The following is a 16,298-nucleotide window of genomic DNA, read 5'->3' on the forward strand; positions in this document are numbered from 1 at the left end:
AATTTTCTGAGTGCTATTGTATTGAAAGCTCCAAGTACTGCTTGCTCTTTACCTGGCTGTGTGTTTTTGTGCAATATTCAAGCTGGATGTTCTGAGCTAGTAAGGAAAATGTTTATCTGAAGCAGACGGTAACTTAATTCCACTTCTGGTGGTTTGAAGTAATTTCTGAATTGACTCCTCAACTTCTATTTAGAGTTTCTGTTCTTTTCCTTTCAGTAATCCCATCTTCTACTCACACTTGGCTGTCCATCCTCAGAGAGATACAATTTAGGGGAAGATAGTTGTAGATGCCAGACAGGAAGATCTCAATAGAATGTCCATAGTTCAGTCAAAATCACTTTAGTGACAGGCACCAAACTTGTAGAACTGCAGGTAATGGAACCGTCACCTTCCTAGTCACCTGGGAGTTTTCATGTCACAGGACATAACAGTGAATAGAGAGGCAGGCATGCAAGCCACCCTAACACAGAGAAATTTCTGCCTTGTCTAAGAGTAGCTAATAGATCACTGCACTGCTCACCTCCTGGCGTTGTTCAACCACCAAACAAAAGGCGGGCAGTGTAGGCTGCACGTGAGTCACAGAGATTATACCTACTGACAAGCCAGCTCAGTGGCCTCTTCTTTTGTCAGCCTCAAACATAGCTGAGGGGAAAAAGAACCTATTCACTGAACAGTGTTTGCCCCTGTATTCTATATATGAACTGAAAGGGACATTAAAATACAAAAAAAAAAAAAAAAAGGAAAAAAGACAACATTGTTTTGAGGCTCAGTGTCAGGAGTTGGGGGATGGGTAACAGATGTTAGTCTGCAATTTACATGTTTCCCTAAGTTATTTTTTGCTGGTTCAGTGACTTTTTACACATAGGCAGTATTTTCCCAGGAGGGGAAAATGAATTGAGTCAAATTTAAGTAAGAAAATGTTATAGCCAAGATTACATTTTCTGTCTGAGAGCAATCCAGAAGTCAGAAAGTAACAGATCATTATAATAAACCCTTATATGACTTAAGCCTGGGATTCTGTCTTTATTATGGACTTGAGAGCTAACCATAAAATGTAGTTGACATTTCTAAACTAGGCAATAAGCCATTTTATTGTAAAGTTATCACCTAGGTATTTTTTTGAACAAACTAGTAACTTTAAAATGACCAAAGCCTCACATTTGTGAGGACTTATCTTTGGTTGTTATCCTGCCGATGTGAAATCTTAGTTCTGCAAGTCTAATGAAAGGGAATATTAGGGCTCATTCCTTGGTCCATAAAGGTAATAAAGTACTTATTACTAGAAAAGGATCACACTGCTAAATAAAATCTTAGACCAGATCCAACTGCAGTCTCTGGTTGTGAACATTAACAAAGGAAGTTCTGGTCAGTATCTGAAATTCCCAAAAAGCAAGGGAAAACTCAACCATTGATTTCTCTCTGGTTAAACCCTACGAGGGCCAGCTTCTTGACCTGAATTGTTAGAACAGTTATCACATATTCTAAAGCAGTGACACTTATGGGAACATACCGAGTAGATACTAAAGAAAATTTGCCTCTAAAAAATTATCTTGCTACTTCCCAAGCCAGTTGGGTGTGACTATAAATAATCCTAATGGTGGGCTTTTTATGCCACCATAAATAAGCCATAAACCACACATAAAATATGATAAATTATAGTACCAATGTGTCATTTTTACTAGACTTTCATAATGCTTTCTTATAATTTATTTTTAAGCTACACAATAATAGTTCTTTGATTCACTTGAGCACTAATGTAAGGTTACTCAAATATCATATTTAATTTCTCAAAATCATTATGCTGAACATCTATTTTTGGTTAAGGCAGACTTGGAGATAAAACAAATTCCATTTTAGAATCATAATCATATTTTGGTTTCTGGGAACAATGGAAGTATGTTTAACTCATGAATAGACCTTTGATTAATATTTTATTCAGGATGAAATTATAATTATATAGATGAAGTCAGGGAAACATGTATTCTCTCTCTTGTGTTGGTTCAAAGTGGAGAATGGAGACAAAAGTTAAATCCTTTATGTAAAATGCAATACTTCAGTGACCAAAGGAACCATTCATTCTACAAGTCTTCTTAAATGAAATTTTCTTTAAAATTTTTCTTGTTTTAGCATAGTACTGTTCATCTGCTTTACTGATACATAACTAGATGGAGCATCCAAGTCTCAAAACATAGACAAGTGCATAATAAATGGTTTACTGACATTGCAATCACAGCACATGATAAAATAACATCGTATGTATTTCCATTATTTATGGCCATCCTATAGAAGTGTTAAGCACATTATTCAATCATTAAAATGTATGACATTTTAAGTTATAGTATTATTTTCAAAATAAACAATATGCAGACTTTTTAAACTTTTTGAATATTTTCAAAAGGTCTAACAAAGGTAGGATATTATCAGCAGTTTTATCAGTTATTTAGTTGGTACCTAAGCTATTTTGTCATAACTAGGTGATCTTAGACCAGTTTCTTAACCCTACCAGCCCTCAGTTTCCTCATTTGTATCATGACAGGGTTGGACAGATAGGGCTGGAAAGACTAACTACCTTAACCAGTGAGATTGCTAAAAGGTTTGTGGCAGCTGTGCCTCCAGTACCACAACTAACACAAATATTTAACTTGAATGGAACCATTACACTCAGTACCCTGAAAATTATCCTGAAATGCAAAGAAACTAGGCTTAAACTTGCCTTAATATGCACTGGAGGTCCATCAACTCTGACTTGAGGGTGCCCTCCAAAGATGCTGCTGCCTTTACTTCCAACATTTAGCTTTAAAAACTGTAGAGTGAAAACCACTTTCACAGTGGCTTATTGCCTTCCATTTACACTCTTCCGAGCTCAGGAGTTTAAATGTTATTTGAAAGCTCTGATTAATATAAATGAGTTGTAATTTTCTGACCCAGGCCATCCGAGCTCACATCTATTATACCACTGGCAGACATGGGGACTCCACAGCTGTCTCATTTGTGTATGAAACAGATATACTGGTGGCATTTTTTGGTTACCATAGTTACATTAACAATATACAAGTGACATGACATCCTTCCACATGAAAGGTTTTTGTGGCAAATATCATGTAGACCTGGGAGTAAAGGACAACTGTGTAAAGTTTGAGGAGTGAATAAATTAATCCGTTGTCATTTGGGGGGTCACCATTTCAATCATGAGAGAACTAGCCTACAGTGGTGTCCACAAAAAGGCAATCACAAGCCTGTGACTAACAAAGATTTCCAAGGGAGGCATTTACAGCAATGCTTAACCTCTACAGGAGGATGTCCATTAAGTATTCATTTCAAAATATTTGCTCCTCCTATTCATGACTGCCCTTTGTGAGATAATGCAAGATAATGTATTAGCATAGTCATTTTTGATTCATACAGGAAAAAATGGACAGCACAAGTATTAGCATCCATCTCAGTAAGACCTAGGGGACAAAAAATCAGTTTGCATTATTAAGCAGTAAGCACAAAGAGAGAATCTTCATTTAGGAAAACCAAAAAAGCTTTACAAAGAAAGAAAGGTTTCTTAATTGGTTTCGTGCCTACAATTTTCCCCTCTAGAAAAAATGTTAGCATGGCAATAAAGAATATCATTAACCTGCATTGTTATTTCACAATAGTAATAAGTCTTAATTTGCATCCATAATAATCACTGTAATCAAGTACTGTACAGGGAGTCAGGAAGGCACAGGCTCATTTCCCAGCTCTGACACTAATGACTGAATGCGTGACCTTCTGATGTCCTGCATCCCTCCTGGTCCTTTGCATCCCTATCCAAGTTGTGTTCTAAAGGATCCAGGAACACTGGTAGATATTTCTACTATTATCACTGCAAAGAATTTGATTTCTGCCTTATATGTCAGGATTAAATGCAAAGCTAAAGGTTTGGGGGAGACAGCAAGGTGATTTTTCTGGTTCCTAATCCCACAGCTAAGATATTGTTTTTTTCTTTCCAAATTTTTCTCCCCCTAGCATTTGAATTCCCCATCACCTCTTTTGAGGGAAAGAATTTTACCTGGGATGTAGGAAGCTGCTTAGGACTAGAGAACACTTGTTCACTCACTAAATACATACTGAGGACCAGCGGTGTGCCGGGCATTGTAAGAGGTACTAAAACCAAAAGAAATTAGTTTGATCTTTCTGCAGCTTGTATACTAAATCCATCATAAACGTTTTGTTGCCAGCAGTCATGTATTCTTCTGCAACTATTTATTGAGTACCCACTGCAAAAAGGCACTTAGCTAGATCTAGCACAGAAGTTTTCAGCTGGGGCTGATTTTGCCTGCCAGGGGACACTTGGCAATATTTGGAGACGTTTCTGTCAGTTATTATCATAACTAGGGGAGGGGGCTGTTACTGGCTAGAAGCCAGAGATGATGTTACACATCCTAAAATGCACAGACAACCCCTCTGCAACAGAAAAGTATCTGTCAGTCATGCTGAGAGTTAAGGAATCCTGCTCTGGTGGGCACGGCTCTGCCCTCAGTGGGTTTAGATCTAGTAAAGGTTATAACAAGGAGACTGGCAAATGCAATATAGCATGCTACAATGGTGGAAAAGTGAGCTACAGGATCTGTACAGAAGTAGGAGCTTCATAGGGGATGCAGTTGTAATTCCTTGTAGGGCTCAGTCAGAATTCAGTGTCTTGCATGGTCAGGAGAGGAGACTGGAAACAGAACGAATGTCAGTGACAGCGGCAAGAAACATAGGGCTGTACCAGCTACATAAAGAGAAGATATGGCTGAGTGAATAATGCCTCATGTTTTAGAACCTTATGTTTTGCAGAGTCCTTAAATATGTATCTCACTTGACCTGCAACATTCTGAGACACCAAGTTTTATCATTCCTTCTTTCTTTTTTCAATAACTAAGGAATTGGAGCTATGGAGAGATTCAGTGTGACTTTAGACAAGTCACTTAATACTTCACTTATTACTTAAAGGTTTAGCTATAAAATAAGAGGGGTTGCAAGGCTCTTCTTCCTAATGCAAGTTCAATTTGTCTAAGATCATTCATCTAGGGGGAACATGGAACTGGGATAAGACAAACCTCCCTGCCTCTCTTAGACCTGTGCCTTCCCCATTCACACTAAGGTTCCTCCCTGGACCACGGAGTCAGAACAGGTAATAGTATGACAGTGACTCAGCATTTTTGCTCTTGGGTTACCAGAGAGACCAAGGATCTGGGATACATCAATTAAAATGTATCATGCAGAGAAATTTAAGCAGAATTTCCCAGACACCTAAGGACTAATCAGACTTTCTCTCTAATATTTTACTTCAAGTTGACCTCAGAAGCTTAAAAAAACACCTATGACATGCTGGGAAGAAAGGTTCATAGGAGATTGATGCTAGGGTAAGAAAATGAGATAGCCCAGAATGTATGGACAGATTTGAAGATATTCTGCCTAGAAAAGAGATGCAGTAATGGCATGGCTTTCTGGCTTTGTTTGATTTTTGCTTTTTTCTTTAACAGGGGTATTTTATCTTTCCTCCAAGAAAATGTTGTGTGTGTATACATAACACACACATACACACACACATACACAGGGAAGACATTAGATTCCATACTGAGAAGTTTATGATTTTGTTTTTAATCATAAGACTGGCACATTAAAAATAAGTTTTGGAGAGAGCTTTCTCCCAAGGTCTTAAAGAGGTAACTACTTCTCATTTCTCTGGGATGGTGTAATGTTTTCTTAGGAGAAGAAAGACTGAGTAGCTGCCTGACTGCTCAAGTTCTTTTCTTCTTCATAATTCTGTGATTTCCAAGATCATGAGTGAGAGTTATGTAGGACTTCAGCCATGACCTGAGAGTTTCCAAGACACTAATGGAATCTATATTAACTCATCCAACCATGATAGAACTTCTGAAGACGCTGGAATGGCAATTAACTGGATTTCTCCGCTTGTTCTTCCAGCTGATTATGGTTCTTTTCAAGGAAAACTACACGTCAGGTTTAACCCCCCAAAGGACCAGTTAGCTATGCTGTGTCCTATGGGGATAGTCTGTTTCTGGAATCCCAGCCAACTTTTGCACATACTTATAAACTCATATTTTTCACCTGGGAGCCTAGGTGAAAAACTTGAGTCTTTTCAGAGCCATCTGAAGGCAAAGCACAAATTATGTGGGCAAATATTGGTGGGAAAATTTTCTCTTCATGCATGAAGGATAACACTGTCAAAATAGAACCCTAGGAAGAAGTTTCCAAATGGCTTTACCCTTAGGATTAAGCAATGGAGTAAGAGATTTGCTCCCTGCAAATAAGATGTTTTAGTTTTTAGGAAGAAAATACTACATAGGACTCCCAAATTTTATCCTAAGGGCCCACCATTTTACCTAATACAGAATGTGGAAGCAGGAGAAGAAAGATCAGGCTAATCAATATTATTATGCCTTTCCAATGTGCCAGGAAATATTTCTCACACTTTATCTGCATTCATTCACTTAATCCTTGCAACAACTCTGTAATGTAGATACCCACTTTACAGCTCAGGAAACTAAGGCACAAAGCAATTAAGTAACTTGCCCAAGGCCAAGAATTAATGCATACTCAATAAATATTTGTCCAATGAATGAATAGAATATACATCTGTTTTAGAGGAGAGAGTCCTTTATTTGAATTATTAGTTTATAGCAGTCCTACTTTCTAAGCTGGGGATTTTCAAGAACTGGCTCTGTGACTGTGGATGACAAATGAAGTCTCAGAACTGGTAAGCGGCAGATCAGGGATGTGAACTTGGGTCTGACTCTGAACCTGCACCATTAAAGTACTTGGCTATGTTTCTTTCTCTTTAATTGCAGCTATAAAACAAAAGGATTGGACTAGGCTAACTTTCATAGTCCATCTGGCTCTAAAAATTCTGTAATTCCATTATTAAAGTAAGCTTTATATAAAATGATGTTTTTCAGTACTTTAAATTTTGAAATGTAGCTTGGTATTTTTATTTAACCAATCATCAATAAATGATCCTCTAAAATTATATTGGAATTATTAATAGTATATTTTAAAAATGTATTTGAGGTACATAATTGTAAATGGATGAAAATGAATACTTAAGGATTGCATTCTCCTAACCATTACCATCACATGACTTATTGAGTTCTATCATAGTCTAATTTTAGAAGATTCCTAAAAATTGAAAAGCATCTTTCTGTTACACAGAAAAAAGAAATAAAATTATTAATCGTGGAAAAGATACTGATAATTTGCAGAGGTAAGTAGATTGCTGAATATTATGAAAAGTACTGAGTAATTTTTAAAAGAGCTTAAAACTGCTAGCAATATTAGAAACTACTTGAGCTTTGCTGCTATAGATTGTTTTGTTCAAGGAGATCCTTCTGGCATACAATGATGTATCAGAACAATGTGAGTCCCTGCCACAGTGTTATGGGAAACACAGCCCAAGGCAGGGCAAAGAGTGGATAATTGGGCAGGTCTCAGAGTTGGGAAGAAGTGGTTTAAAACCGCATTCTGGCTCTGTGGCCTGGAATGATTTCAGTGAGCTTCGGTATCCTCATATGTGAAATGGGGATGATAACAGAACTTGCCTTATAGAATCATTGGACTCATTCAGTGAGATCATGTACCTAAGGCCCTTTGCACAGTTCCTGGATGAAGGAGTAAATAGTAGCAATGGGTAGAAGTGGTATTATTATGAGGAAATCTGGCATTTCTGGCTGCTATCGTGTCTAGATGCTCATTGGGAGACAAGTGGTGGTATTTTAAGAGACAAGAAGATTCCAACTAGAAGTTTGAGAAATCAGTAATTCACATGGTTGTCACCTTTTGTAATGGACTCCAAAAGAGCTTTATGTTTGTCCAGGCATCCAAGAAATCTTGAGCCAGTGGATGCACCAGCGGATGTGCTATGAAAAAACTGCCAAAGATGAATACATTAGAGTCTTTTTTTTGCTAGATTCTGTTCTGTATCCACTTGTTCGTTTCTCTCTCTTAAAGTATTATAAGGTCCCTAAATTTTGATTCATAGAATCACATTTTCTAACCAGAGAGAACAGGTTCAGAGTTTGGAACTATTGTTCCCCAGAGAGGAGCTGGATTCCAGACACTGTTAGAACTAACAGATCCAAAAGCTTCAACTCTCTGGGATCCACTGTTAGATGGCAAAGTTGTTGTGGCATATAAAACTCTTTTAGAACAATGGCTAGCATCTTGTAAATGCTCAATAAATCATGTTGCTAGTATTATTATTGTTGATTCTTAGTGTCACCATCTTCATAACTTTTATCATCTTGTTTCTCGATCAACTACAAAGTTCCTGGTTGGGACCAGATAAGAACTCAATGATTAAGTATAACCAAGATTCCTCCTGGGAGTAGGGTCAGTTACAAAGCAAGAGGAGGTACCAGGCAAGCCATATTCAGGAGACCCTTGGTGGGCTGACACAGGAAGAAGAAGTTGCTAGGACTTATCTGCTATAACCTCTACCCTGTTTCAGCTAGCAGTTTCTACCTTTACACTTGATGGGAAGGGTTAGCATACTATTAAGTGCCTCATTTTCTTTAAATTTCAGGGGTGCTGGAAATAATAATCATTTATAGAGAACTTTATATTCACTGCCTGTTTAAATCCTCCTAATTAGAGCTTCCCAATTGAATGGTGGGTACATTTATATGTAGTTGGATATACTGATACTTTTAGCAGTTGGGGACAGCTATTACCACTCAGCTAGTCACCTCTGGTTACTCTAGCCAATAAATAGCATTTTCTAAGTGTACTGAGAGGAGGGTATAGCAACTCTGGGAGGTAAGTATTATGCCCAGTTTAAAGATGAGGAAAAAACCTGAGATGAAGAATTCGTCCAATGTTTCACAGCCAGTTATTGATAGGATCAGGTGCTTTCAACTCTCATTTTCTTCCAGGTTGAGTTAGTCACACAGTCTTTGGTTTTCTCACATCTCTGTGTCCTCACTTCAGGCATAGAAATGTTATCTTAATTTAGGATTACTTATTTACATCTCTGTAATACCACCTCCTCCACCAAACAGCTCCTTAAGAGAAAGACTATGGCTTTACTCAGCCTCAAGTCTCTGGCACCTAGAAGAACACATGGCACATGGAAAACACACAAATGTTCAGTGAATGAAAGAAGCAAGGGATTTCCATATCATATATCTATTTCATTTTGCCATGTTGTTTCTTCAACATAATTTTTTAAAAATTATTTTCTAAATAGTTTGGTAGAAATTAGTAGCTGTTAAACCTGAAATATACTCAGAGATGTTAGTGCATTACTATTTTAGAGAGGTGATTATAGAAAGATGAACTCATTTGGGTATGTTTTATGTTATTAATGCCAAGGAGGTGTTATTAATCAAAAAGTATTTATTAAATGCATGTAGAATATCAAGTGCTATTAGCAGGATGTGGGAGGGGGATTAAAAAATGTACAAGGTGTTATTTCCATCCCAAATAAGCTTCAAGACTCATTGGGGAGATAGAATGAATAGAGACAAGACAAAATAATTAAGTGATCATCTGTGGAAGTTCCACAGCCAGCAGAAAAAAGAGGGGATCAGATGAGACAGGTCTGGGTTTGACTTTCAACTCTATCACATACTAGCTGTGTGATCTTGGTTAAAAGACTTAATTTATTTGACCCCTAAGCTCGCTCATCTATAGAATGGAGGAATGATATGATCCCATGGGGTTGCTATGTGGATATGTGGGAAAGCTTTGGCTGTAGTGCTCAGAACATGACAATCATTGACTTCAGTCACTTGGCAAATATTGACAGCACCACCTCTGTGCAGATCTTTTTCTGTGAGCTGGGGATACAATGATGAGCAAAACAGGATGAACTGTTGTCCCTTCCCATGTGCCTTCTGTTGTGGGATAAAAGTATTAATCCAACTATCACATAAGGAAATGTAAAAGTGCAGCTGTGTTAAAGTCCAATGAAAGAGAAGTTCACAAGGCCAATAGAACATTATATGGAGGCTTCTAAGCAAAGACCTCCTTAACTGAAATCTCAAGGGTAAGCAAAAGTTACAAAGGTACAGAGGAGAGCTTTGCGAGCTAAAACTTGGAGGTTGGAAGGAGCTTGATGGGTTTGAGGAACAGAGAGAAGACCAGTAAGGCTTAGAAGAGAACAAAAGGGGGGGCCATTAATCTCAGACCTTCCATTCCCCCTTCCTCTAAATATACTGGAATTCAGACAAGACAATATTATGAAGTTCTGCAAAGGGAGAGTTTGCATAATGTGTAGAGGGCATGGGATGTGTTGAATCTAGTTATGGAAAGAGGAAGACAACAGGAAGCTTGAAATCCTGGAAGGATGAAAAGCAGGAGCAAGCGTTTAGGGCCCTGGGCTGGTTGAGTGGCATGTCAATGCCTGGCATATTTTGACTGACATGCCAAGATCTAAGAGCAAAGGGGAGCAGCAGGAGAAAATCTCTCCTTCATTTCTGTATGGTCTTGGGCATGTTGTTTAACTTTTAGCTAATATGCCTTCTTTTATTTGCTGCTTTCCATTGCCTTCCCCACTCCCTATTAATACATTTCCTTTTATTGTGGATGAACCCTGATTAAGACACTGGCTTACTGACCATATAGACAGTGTTGCCCACAGATGTAAACTGAAAAATACTAGTTTAGGGAGTTCTGGTTGTGGCGCAGAGGAAACGAATCTGACTAGTATCCATGGTTCTATCCCTGGCCTCACTCAGTGGGTTAAGTATCTGGCATTGCCGTAAGCTGTGGTGTAGGTCACAGATGGGACTCAGATCCTATGTTACTGTGGCTGTGGTGTTGGCTGGCAGCTGCAGCCCCAATTCGACCTCTAACCTGGGAACCTCCATATGCTATGGGTGTGGCCCTAAAGAAAGAAAAAAAAAAAATACTAGTTTAGGGATATCTTTAAAAAAGAATATCTCTCTTGCTTGGTATGCAAATGCTCCATGTATGGAATATTATTCTTGCTCCTGATCTCCATTATGTAAATTGCACTTAGCCACAGCTGGTTAACTTGAAAGAGGTGACTGATGTTGAGTGTATAAGATTCTCCAAGAGCTTTAGATGGTAAGTAATTTCATTTAGGGTGCTAATGACCATAAAACCTAGTTGTTATTGATTTGTCCTCTGTGAAGAGATCTACTTTTCTGCCTAGTCTTGAGTATTATGGTTCATAACAGAGATCATTTAAACACTGTGTCAGCATGCTGCCCCTGTAATAATCTGCTTTAGCTCCATCTTTGTACTGACATATAACTTAATTTAGACACTATCACCAAATAGTTACTAAAGGAGTGGTGTACAAAGAGTCACTTGTTTTTTAGTAAGATGCCATTTTCCTTTGTATTTGTACTATGCTTTATGGCAATACATCTGTGGCTTCCCTGAACCCTTTTATTACTATTCAGCTTTCTTCTCCATGTGCCTTGAGATCTTAAGTCTTCTATACTAGATCTTTATGAGGAAACCATTCAAATGTCTCTCTGACCATAACTTCATTCCCAAACTCTAGTCCTATATTTTCAAATGCCTGTTGGATAGTTTCACCCCCAAAAAACCACAACATCATGGAAGGGTCAAGAGGAGGCCATGGTTTGGATCCAAAATGAGCTCCAGCTGTGCACGAGGACACCATGGTGTTCTGCAGAGGAACAGAGTCACTACAGACTGGCCCAGCAGGGAGGGAACCAGGGGGAGAAGTATCCCAACCTCTCTCTTCCTAATCACACAAATGCAAACTCATCCCATTCTTAAAATAAGCTCTTGCATGCCGTACCTTGTTTGGGCAGCCATGATCTCAAAGTCATCCAGGCTAAATACTTTGTCATTATTTTTAACTCTTCACTCTCCTTTCTCCACATCTGTCAACTGCAATATCTGATAGATATTTCTCTACTTGTAGTTCTCTAATGCCTCCTAAATATGGTCCTTCTCTGTTCCTATCACCACAATCCCAATTCCAGTTCTCATGCCCTCTTATTTAGCTTACCAAAAGTGTTTCTTAGTGGGTTTCCCTGTATCTTTTGTGTCTCCTTTCCTGTTTTACACACAGCTGGTGGATCAGTCTTTCTGAATTACAGAAATGATCCTATAGCTCCCTGCAAAGACACTTATTGGTCCCCACTGATAGTGAGCCTATGCTGGATATTCTCCATACTCCTCCAGAACCTACCTACCCTTCTCAAATTTGCTTTGTACTCTGGGAATCAGACTTGTATAGACTGTCTTAGTGGATATTTTGCCATCTGGCTTCTTGTTGGCTTCTGCTCCCTACAGTGCTAACTCAGGGGTGTTTAGCCATCCTTTATGAGTTCACCTTAATCTTGTCTTTGCCTTGTAAATAGTCACTTTTTTCAAATTTGCCTTATTCACTTCCTTTTGAATGTACCTTCTGTTTTCTGCTAGGTCTCTGAGAAGGATAATAAATTGAGAGAATACTTTTTAGTGAAGCATTAAAAGCCCTCCATAGCTAGGCACCATCTTTCTTTTCTGTCTTGATCTCCATTCCTATTTTACCACATGTTGAATATCATTTATAATGAAATAGTTCTAATTCCATGAACCTATTCCAGCTCTCCTACTTCAGTGCCTTTACACCAGTGGTGTGCTGGTAAATATTTAAAAGTCAGCTCTCCAAAAAGATAAGCCTGATTTGTAGTGTTTGCCAATTTCTGTGGTGTAAATATACTCACCATGACCAATTTCAAGGTAACAACATGATGTCTCTAAACTTGGATTTGAAAAGAAATGGCTCACGACTGGCTCAGGACACTACTTCTTTGCATACAGTTGTCCTCTCCCACCCTCCACCCTGCAACCCTGGGCTTACACAGAAAATCTAACCAATCAACCATTCTAATTCATTTCTATCATTTCTTTGAAGGGTACAGTATCCTAATTTCCAGCCACATGTTGATGAAAACATTTGTGAAAACGCAATTTTATCATGAGTGCCAAAAGGTGTACTTGTTAGATTTTTGAGACTTGAAAGTACTTAAGCAGGAGTTCCCACCATGGCTCAGTAGATAAGACCCTGACATGGTGTCCATGACGATGTGGATTTGATCCCTGGACACTCACCTCAATGCGTTGAGGATCCTGCATTGCTGCAACCTGTGGTGTAGGTTGCAGATGTAGCTTGGATCCAGTGTTGCTATGGCTGTGGAACTTCCATATGCTGCAGGTGTAAAAAAAATAAAAATCCTGAAGCATAAATAAGGTACCAGTCCATATTTCATTCCAAGCTACCGAAGCTTAAAGTTGATTAATTTTCTAAGAAAATAATTCTCATTTTTCTGGTCTTGTGTTCAAATTGTTTTCATTATCCTCATTTAAATATATTTTGAAGTAATAATAAATCGGTGTAATATATGCCATCACTATTAGAACCAGTTGAACATTCCACAGTTAATTTTTTTATTTTTTATTTTTATTTTTTCGCATTTTAGGGCTGCACCTATGGCATATGGAGGTTCCCAGGCTAGGGGTCCAATCGGAGCTACAACTGCCAGCCTATACCACAGCCACAGCAATGCCAGATCCTTAACCCACTGAGCAAGGCCAGGGATCAAACCTGCAGCCTCATGGTTCCTAGTCAGATTTGATGCCACTGCATCACAATGGGAACTCCACATTCCACAGTTTAAATGGCTAAACCTAAAACTCTACAAAAAGCTTTAAGGTGCATGTTAGTCCTCGATAGATAAGACTGCACTGCAATTTATTCTAAAATGTATTTTATCAAGAAATAACCATTAGTCAACTTTCTAACATAACTTTAATTTTGCTTCAATAAAAATGACTCCTATACTTAAAGTTCAAAAAGTAACTACAGTTTCCATTAGACAACTAAGAGGTCTTAAAGTAATAAAGATGATCTTATAATAGCATTGGGCTATGTTAGATTTTAATGGTTCCAAATGGCAATATAGAAATTTAGCTCAAACTATTCTTTTTAACTTTAATTTAATAAGACACATTATGAGAGACTATAGAATGCATTATGATTTATAATACCTGCTGACATTTTAATGTTCTCAGCTGTTCCTTTGCACCACTGATTACACAAAGCCTAAACTGTCTAATTAACGACCATCCCACTAATGTGCTCCCGTGGATTTATGGAGTCCTGGTCATAGATGATCTGAGCACTTTCGTATTGGACCATTAGTTTCAAATGCATACTAACATAGGTGAACACATTGACATCAAAGAGAATCTATAATAAGAAACTATTTCAAATTTGGAGAGATAGCTTTTACTTAATTTTAATTTACCAAAACAATTTAAAAACCTGATTACCAGAAATCCTAATTAACTGGAATATTTTTCCTCTGGAGTCCACTTTTAAGAGAAAATGGGAAATTGGAAGAAAATAAGTTAATAACCAAGGCTTTAGATTAAAAAAAAATTCCAACGTGAGTTCATTATCAGGGCCTTAGAGAAAATACATCTTTAAAAAAAAACAAAAAAAAAAATTAACTATCTGTATCAAAGGTAAGAAAGTGGGTTCTAAAGATTAAAACTAAAAGCTTCCTAGGAAACCTTTAAATTAAAAAATTCCCTGAGGCTAATCTTCTGGTTAACCAGAGCTTTACTTTACAAGTTAGTTTTCTTATGTGTACCTGCAGTAACTCTGCATTGCATTCACAATGTTTACTAAAGGTCCAGTAAGATTACTGAGGTGGGTGCATTCACAGAAAGGGTACTGACTTCAGAATGTAACAAACTTGGTTTTAATATCAAATCTTTCACCAAGTGGCTGTGGGAATTCTGGCAAGTCACTTAATCTCTGAGCCCTAAGGTCATTTATAAAATGAGAATAATTCCATCTCATGCTGTGAGAATGCAGCTAAAGTACTTTCCATAGTGCTGCCCCTCTTGCTCTATATCTGGCTCCCCATCCCTGGCTATTGGCCATCTTGACATTCTTCCTTGGAGAGCCACTGTGCCCCCAAGCCTTCAGAGGGAAGGTCTGAACAGGCAGGCAAACTTCTTACTGTATTCATCCTTTCCCCCTCTCTTGAATAAAATTAAGTTTTTTGAGTCCTTATTAGACAGTCATAAAAATAGTTTAGAAAAAGAACTTAACATGTTTAAGAGTTCAGGGACAGATGGCTTTATTTTGCTTCTTTAAAAAATATGGCATTCTGTAGAGATACGGTGTGCTTAAGATCCATCAATTTGAAGGGCAAATACTGTCACTCACCAGAACACTGCAATCTTTACCTTGAATTGCAGAAATTTTATGCTGAAGATACATACACTTTTGTATATATTGCTTTGCAGTTTTTAAAGGGACATTTTAATGTGGAAGGGATATGTTTTCGACATTTTCTCATCTAAAGTTTAAACAGCACTTAGTCTTCTAATTGGCAAAATCTAAGCAGTCAGACTCTAGAGAAATAACACCTAGATCAGAGCTAAAAGTGTAGCTTCCTATCTTAAAGACCCTGGATGCTTTCATTTTTTTAAATAAAAACTGTGAGAACATATGTTAGCTAATAAAGATTACTACTAGATATATATATATATAAAAGAAGGATGGTATAGGACTACCTTTGAGCAAAGAAAAATGCAATATTCTGAAGCACGTGAAAATGTTTACCTTTTTTGATAAGAAATTATTTTCACTATTACAAACTCTCATATTCATTCTGGGAGCAAAAGAAAATCTGATATGGTCTAATGGAGTTTCTTGATTTGGCTGGCATCCGAAAATCTACAGTGTTGGTATTAGCAGCCTACATACTGGCACTTTCAGTACCAACTATGATGAGTCTATTTTTTTTCATTGGTATATCTGTAGTTTTGAATGTATAATGAAGAGCCATTATAGCAACTGGCTCTTTATGCAAAATTTATTAACACGGTATGCTAAAATCTACATGTACACTGAAAATACTAAGCAATATACTATGAAGTACTTAAAAAGAAGTAATGAATCTGAGCCTTCTAGGCATATTAAGGCTGCCAAACTAAAGATTTTGTATTTCTTTAACATTTAATCATGTTGATAATTACAAAGGAATTATTTCATATTATGGGAAGAGATTATTTTTTAAAGTAATTTGTAAAAAAGACTAAAATTAATTGATTTCATGGTAGTTTTTATCATTGCACTTGCTGGTACTAAAAAGGAGCAATAAAAATAGCCCAATTGTTAGTTCATGTTTTGTTCTGTTTAGCCTTCTGTCAGTTTCTTAGTTCAATAATGTTAAATTGCTACTTTATGATTCCAGTTATACAAATAGCTCATTTCTTAGAAAGAAAAAAAAAAAAAACAAACTTTCTTGTTCCTG

The 16,298-nt window shown here is 37.4% G+C and overlaps 1 protein-coding gene and 1 long non-coding RNA gene across 19 annotated transcripts in view; one reads left to right on the forward strand and one right to left on the reverse strand.

Annotated features, from left to right (window-relative positions):
* Positions 1–16,298, reverse strand: part of LOC106505658 (uncharacterized) — a 1,202,834-nt gene that overhangs the window by 645,096 nt on the left and 541,440 nt on the right. The window lies entirely within an intron of this gene.
* The window catches only part of LRRN1 (leucine rich repeat neuronal 1), a 42,429-nt gene that overhangs the window by 2,152 nt on the left and 23,979 nt on the right, over positions 1–16,298 (forward strand). The gene's annotated exons all lie outside the window — the stretch shown is intronic.

The sequence above is a fragment of the Sus scrofa genome, chromosome 13 (genome assembly GCF_054392235.1).
Source record: "Sus scrofa isolate SSC_HxYL_T2T_F1_AM1 chromosome 13, Sscrofa_HxYL_maternal_Yorkshire_Landrace_v2.0, whole genome shotgun sequence".
In the NCBI taxonomy this organism is placed as follows: Eukaryota; Metazoa; Chordata; class Mammalia; order Artiodactyla; family Suidae; genus Sus; species Sus scrofa.